The 6,755-nt window shown below is 38.7% G+C and overlaps 1 pseudogene; it reads right to left on the bottom strand.

The window, feature by feature from the left end:
* Positions 1–4,261: 4,261 nt before the first annotated feature.
* On the bottom strand, positions 4,262–6,755 carry LOC138168754 (olfactory receptor 11H4-like; annotated as a pseudogene).

Genomic DNA, 6,755 nt, shown 5'->3' with positions numbered 1-6,755 from the left:
GCAATAAGGAATTGAGATGGTCAGAATGCTATTGAAGAAGCACTGATGAAGATTATCCTCTGTAAATTATTATTTGATGAAATTTTCACGAGAGAAACATTAGTGCTCCTGCATCCACCCCATGAACCACCTGTTGAATCCATGGAGGTGGATTTTTGAGATTCAATGCATAACATTCAGACATTGTCACTTAGTTGCTAGGAGGGTCTCTCTCCCTCTGGACTCATACACACAAATAGCACATTCACTTTCCCTTAGTTCTCCTAGGGTATCTCCATTCCTAGACAGAGAAGATCCACAGGATTCCTTTAGTTTTCTCTAGAAGAACAAAGAGTGAAGAACTTTTAACAAGGAATATACACCCTCACTGTACAACAATAGCACATAGAAAAAATAGTCATTGTTCTGGCTATGATGCAAACCTTCTTCTGATAGTTATAGTGCCATTAACAATTATCGGCTAGCATTTATATAGTGCTTTAAGGCTTTCAAAGCACATTACCAAATTTTCTCCTTTTATCCTCACAAAAACCATGGGAAGCAGGCATTATTATTTATAATAATAGCAGGTCACACTGCTAGTCAAGGGTCCAAAGCTAGATTTGAACTCAGGGTATTTCTAAGTCCAAAAGCCTATCTGTTGTACTATCAACTTGCTGGCTCATCTGGGTGAAACGATCATAAGACCATAGATTAAGAATTGAAACGGAGCTCAGAGGTCATCTAGTCCAACTCCCTTCTTTACTGATGAGGAACTGAGGCCCAGGGATGCTTGGTGACTTTTAGTAATGACATACAGGTGGTAAGTGACAGAGCAAGGATTTGGGCAAGGAGGGAATGAGTTACAAGGAGCTCTTCCTCAGGAATCCTAATGTGGAAATGGTTTGGTGGATGGAAGGGAAAGGGGGTGTGTAGAATGTTAAAAAATTATTTCTCTTTCATTTGATTTTTCCATACCTGATAATTCTTGGAACTTGTTCTCTTGTAGTGATTTGAACTGTGTGTATCTGATATCAGCAATCATTATTGATTCCCATGTTTCTAAGATCCACAGTTCCCCTATTTCTGTTACTTCATGTCATATGCTTGCATTTCACAACATTTTGCTTACTTTTCCCTCTGGTATCTTACTAATGAAACACCAGGGTCAAACTAAGTATGTGGGAAATCTCAGGAGCCGTTTCCTCTGTTTGAGGATAATTTTTTACTGAGGACATGTTCCCTCTATGCAGGGAAATGGGTATGTTATCTTAATTTGTGGCATCTACCTACCTCCCTTTCCTTCATTATAATAGACTGACCTTACATAACTGCTATCATTCAGTGACATTTTTTTATTTGAATTTTTCCCCAAATATAATGGATACCATCCATATCGTTTACTTACTTCCATTTGAACTTTGGTGAGTAATTGTCTTTCCCAATTAGTAGTGACATAATAGTAAGTTCTTGACCAGGTGCCACGGAGATATATTTTTGCATCCTGCCACTGACATGGCCTGATATATGAATATGGAAAAGTCCCTAAAATCAATCTGTAATTACTTCCTAGTTATTTATCATGTGCTAAGGTTAATGGAGAACAAGGCAATGGGAGACCATTCTCAGAGCATACATGGACAGGATGGTCTACCTAATGCCAAACAGTGTGGTAGGGTTTGGTGAACCTACTTCTGGAACTGCAAGATAATGTGGAATGGAAAGTCCCTGTTTTTGAATATATATTCCTGTATCTTGTTGGTCATGTGATTTTTGATATTGATGTGATTATTGTTCCAAGAGCTAGAGATGGAAATTGATGGGGTATGGACAGCATCATTGTTTGAGAATGCTTGGAGAGCAGCAGGAAGTTTGGTGGGCCTGGGTTTGGGTAGTTAAGGAGAACCCTCACAAATCAGGAGCAAGGAAAACCCTAGGATAGGAACTAGGTGGCTGGCAGGATAAAAAGGCATGAAAGTAGCTAGAGAATAGCTGTAGTCCCCAGTCTCTCCAAGAAAAGGAGGGAGGTACATTTCCTCATCAATGCTCCAGGTCTGAGATCCAATGATGTTGTTAATTACAGTGTTTATTTTTCTTTCAGTGTCTTTTACTTTCCATTATTGTAGCCATTGTTTTGCATCTTATGAAAACCTTACAAAATGCACTCATTAAATATTGAAAAGCAGAGAGGAAGGCCTTCAATATGTAGCATGAATGAATTATGGAAATTTGTGGGTTGATATGGATAAGAACTGCAAAGAATGAGAGGACCTAAGTGGGTTACAATATCTATCATCAGAAGGAGTTAGTGGTCTCCTCAGTGTAATTACCAATCCAGTAGAGTAGGACATCATTTCTTGATTCCCAAAACAGATAAGAGGTATCTTTTGTCTTCTGCTATCCCGAGAGATAACAAGATATATCTAAAGTGAAGATTTTGGACCAGGAAATAGAAGACCCAATACGGGGTAGACTAGCTGTTGCTTACATTCAGTGAATACAAGAATAAGAATAAAGAACAGATCAAACAAGAGTAAGAATAAAAAACCAGATCAACTGTTAAGAAAGGGAGATGCAGGATACAACAGTGTAAAGATGCAACGTGTAAAGCAAAAGTCTCCAGTGCCAGATGGACAGAATAGAACCACTAGTATTGAAGAGCCCCACATCTGGAATACCTTTTCTTTTCACTTCTGCCTCTTGGAAGTCATAACTTCCTTTAAGGCACAGTTCAGGTGCTACCTTGTATACAAAAGCCTTCCTTATCCCCAAGGGTGCTAATGCTTTCTCCCTCTTAAAATTGTCTTATACTCTTTTATTTATAACCTGTATTTATCAGTTTGTATTTGTCCTTCCACATGAACATAAACTGAATGAAACCAAAAAGAATTAAAATTTTTCTTTGTATGTACATAATGGACCTTTAATAAACCTCTTTTGAGATTGGATTGAATGGGAATTTATTCAGTTCACTAATACAAATATTGAACAGAAGATGGGGAAAGACATCCCTTGGTGAATATGATAACTAGAGTCTTCTTTACAAGTTCTCTTTGAGACTTTATGACTATACTTTGTTGTTGATTATTCAAACCTTTATGAACCCTCCTAATTAGACACATATCTCGTAATTTTGTCCTGAAGGGTATGATAAAAGAGAATATCAAATGCTTTATGGAGATCCAGGCATTCTAAGTGTAAACCATTTCTCTGTACCAGAATAGAAATCTCAGTAAATATCAGTTTCCCCTCAAACAAATTTTCCATTCCCATCCCCTCACATATTAGTCCACTATGAAGAGAACAAAGGAATATTATCCACTTATTGTTTGCTCTAATATTAGAGCTCATTGGATAGGGATGGGGCTGGTCCTGTGATTTTATTAGGATAAAGACCTTTTTATGATGCAATTCCTTCTATTAAAGCAGATTGGCACCTGCTTTTCAATTTACAGTCTTAGAAACTTGCTTGGGAGAGAGAGTTTAAGTAACTTCCAGGGTTAGTTAAACGGCTAGTATGAGACAGAGACAAGAGTCAGACCTTGGTGTTTCTGGCTCCAATAATGACTCTGTGCACTATGCTTTGCTGTTTCTCATTAGAACCAATACCTTTGGCATATGTGTGAAACTTGCAATTTGTCCTGAAATGAAGATTAGAAAATCACTAAGCTATAAGTAACAAAAATACAATTTCATATAATTCTCTCTTTGTTCTTCATTGTAATTTGAAATATTCAGGTTGCTTGATGATTTTTATGGTTATAATAAAAATAAAATTTATAATAACAAAAATTCTTGAAAAAAAAGAATAAAGGGATTTATACACCTGGTATTTCTTTATCTGTTGGCCTTTCATATATTTATTCACTTGATTCTTTATTCAACCTTCTAAAATCATACCTTCTAGTGAATAGTCTCAATGAATGTGTTATATAAAAATGTTCTGTCTCCAGCAGTCACTATTTAGACAGAATTGGACAGGCCAAAAAGAATAAAGTGCATCATGTTGACACCTATTAGAGCTTTTATGTTTATAGGATAATACTTCTTCCTGATGCTTAATATTATTGAATTGAGGTTTAGCTGGAGTAGGATGGGAAGATATCAGAAGATGATGGATTTTTCCTGAGAAGATGTGCTCTATGAGCTCCCTGAAGTATAAGCTTCAGGACTAATCGGAGAAGTAGGTACCTTTCTCAATGGCTGTTTGGAACTCGATCTTGGCCCATGGCAGGCATTTAATGGTGTTTTTTGTCATTGGACCACGGAATCCCTTGTAAAATCATATAGGTGATTTTGCTTCTTCTGAAGCTATCCCCATGACTTTTCATAAGGCTACCTTTATGTCCTTATTTTGGGGGCTATAGTTAAAGAATGGAATTACTCTTGAGTAGATCAATGTTATGGTTATCTTCACTTCACCGGAATTCTCCAATGTTGGTTTTACCTAAATCATTATAGAAATCTCAAAGAAGAGACAGACCTTGGCCAGATGGGACCCATATGTGGAGAAGACCTTACATTGACAGGGCACTGAAGGGATCTGAAGCACAGTTCTTTGTAGCAGGATTTAGGAGCCAAGGATGGATAACATAAGGAGGAAGGTAAGGCGTGAGCTCAAGAAATAGAACACAATGTCAGTGGCAGGACCAGGGACACAGGACGTGGCCAGCAGTGTGTCAATGTCATCCATGATATTGGGGCCACAAAATGACACCTGGGAGACCTGGGAAGTGGTCATTGGATAGCTGAGAATGTCAATTGCTCAATAGACAGACATCAAATTGTAACAGTGCCTCAAGGTCACAGTGGTTGGAGACTGCAGTGATTTGGAAATATGTGTTTAATTAGGTGGGTTCAGAAAGGCAAGATAAGTATAGCATAAGACACGATGCAAAGCAAATAGGCCTTAATTCCACAAATAGTGGATAGTTAGAGCTAGAGCTAGTGGAAGAGTGCAATATTACGGGAATTTGAAGATCTTCCCTGTCCCTTAACATGCCCATGACCTGCTTTTAGCTTTGATTCAACCCAAGCTTGAGTCATATGGAGGCCATGATGGGAGGAACTTACTGAACAGGTGGAGTAGGAAGGGTGGAACAGGAGGAGAGAGAGAGAGAGGCAGAGTTGGGAGAAGGTGAGGCAGAGCTGGGAGAGAGCTGAGGTAGATCCATGGCCATAACAATCTCTTGTTGAGATTGTAGAGACCAGGATCCTGAATGGTAGAAAGTAATGGCAAGCAAAGTGGGATTTTTTGTTGTTTTTCTGCGTGTTATTCAGTGTCCCAGCGATAGCCTGACATGCCTCTATGCTGAACCAATTAGAGATCGCAAGTGGGCTCTAACCAATCAGATATATACTTATGGGCTCTAGGCAATCAGATGCTGATGAGAATTGTACAGAAAGAGAGCTGTTGTTGAGAAAGCAGGCATTAAGGGAGCCAGCTTTGAGAGAGCAACCTAGTGTTCAGAGAGAGAAGCAATTTTAGTGTGCAGACAGAGGAGACCTCTAAGAGCTCAGAGGAGACCTCTGAGACTGGGAAGGAGAATTCTGAGAGTGGAGAGGAGACCTCTGAGAGCTGGAAGGAAGTAGACCTCTGAGAATAGAGAGGAGACTTCTGATGGCAGAGACTTGCTAAGGGAGCCTCTGAACTTTGATAGGGAATTGAACTGTGTGGTCAAGACCTGCCCATGGGAAGGAATGCTTAGCTTGAACTGTTTTTGAGAAATGTTAAAGTGACCTGAGTTGTTATTATAGAGTCTCTGGATTTTGGAGGTGAATTGAGCTGTGGGAGTGGTGTGTCAATATTGTTGTTACCTTGTTAAGCTTTGTTTTCCCAGAGGCAGAAGCTTCAGGCAGGAGCTCCTGCAACCTGTTTTTGGGCAGGAACAAGGAGAATTTGGAGTGGATTATTCCCAGAGACCTGAGACATGGAACAGGAAGGGAGAGCTGCCTATGTGTGAATCCAGGTGAGTCAGGAGTGGTCAGCTCACAGAGGAAGAGTCATGGGCTTGGAAGTCAATCTCAAGTTAAGATGAAAGAGGACTTAACTTGGATACTTGGTATTAATTAAGAAGTTTGTTCTCATAGTGACCCTAGGGGTGGATGGTGTGGTTTATTCTGCTACCGTTTAAGCATGTGTTGTACTAGGGAAGATGAAGCCTGGGACCCCCTGATTTTGGGGATGTAATGATATATGTTGTGTAATGTACTGTGCTAGGGAAGACCATAGTCTGGGCCCCCTGATTGTGTAAACAAGTATGTTGAGGAATGCTACTGAATGCAATGATATATGCTATGTGCCATATGATATACTGAGTGTTAATACACACACACACATATATAAAATGATATGCTTGCTTAAGGATGTTGCTATGAATGTTATGTTTTATTTTATTGAATGATTTTTAGTTCTGAATAGAGAAATCTTTATACTTTGAGTGTTCATACTTTTTTATATTTATATTTTATATACTACATATATATAACATATATTATATAACTTATATATTGTTATTAATTAACTAATTATATAACTATATTTATAGTCTTTATACAATTAGACCCTTAAAATTATCTACAGCAGCATTTCTCAGGAGTACTGCCATGATTGGTGTTACAAAGATCTAGTTTTGGTCTTTGTGATGAAGTTTTCCAACATGCTGGGAACAGTGGAGATGATGTACCACATCTTCAGGAACAGAAAATTCCCTAGAAGGATGTACATTGGGGTGTGAAACCTCTTGTCCCACCAGTCTGCGCAGATTATTACCCAT

This window comes from Petaurus breviceps, unplaced genomic scaffold, assembly GCF_028583685.1.
Source record: "Petaurus breviceps papuanus isolate PSGF00001 unplaced genomic scaffold, PetGlider_PUasm1.0 37, whole genome shotgun sequence".
NCBI classification, from domain to species: domain Eukaryota; kingdom Metazoa; phylum Chordata; class Mammalia; order Diprotodontia; family Petauridae; genus Petaurus; species Petaurus breviceps.
Note: the sequence above shows the minus strand (reverse complement) of the source record. Positions and strands in the feature narration are given on the sequence as shown.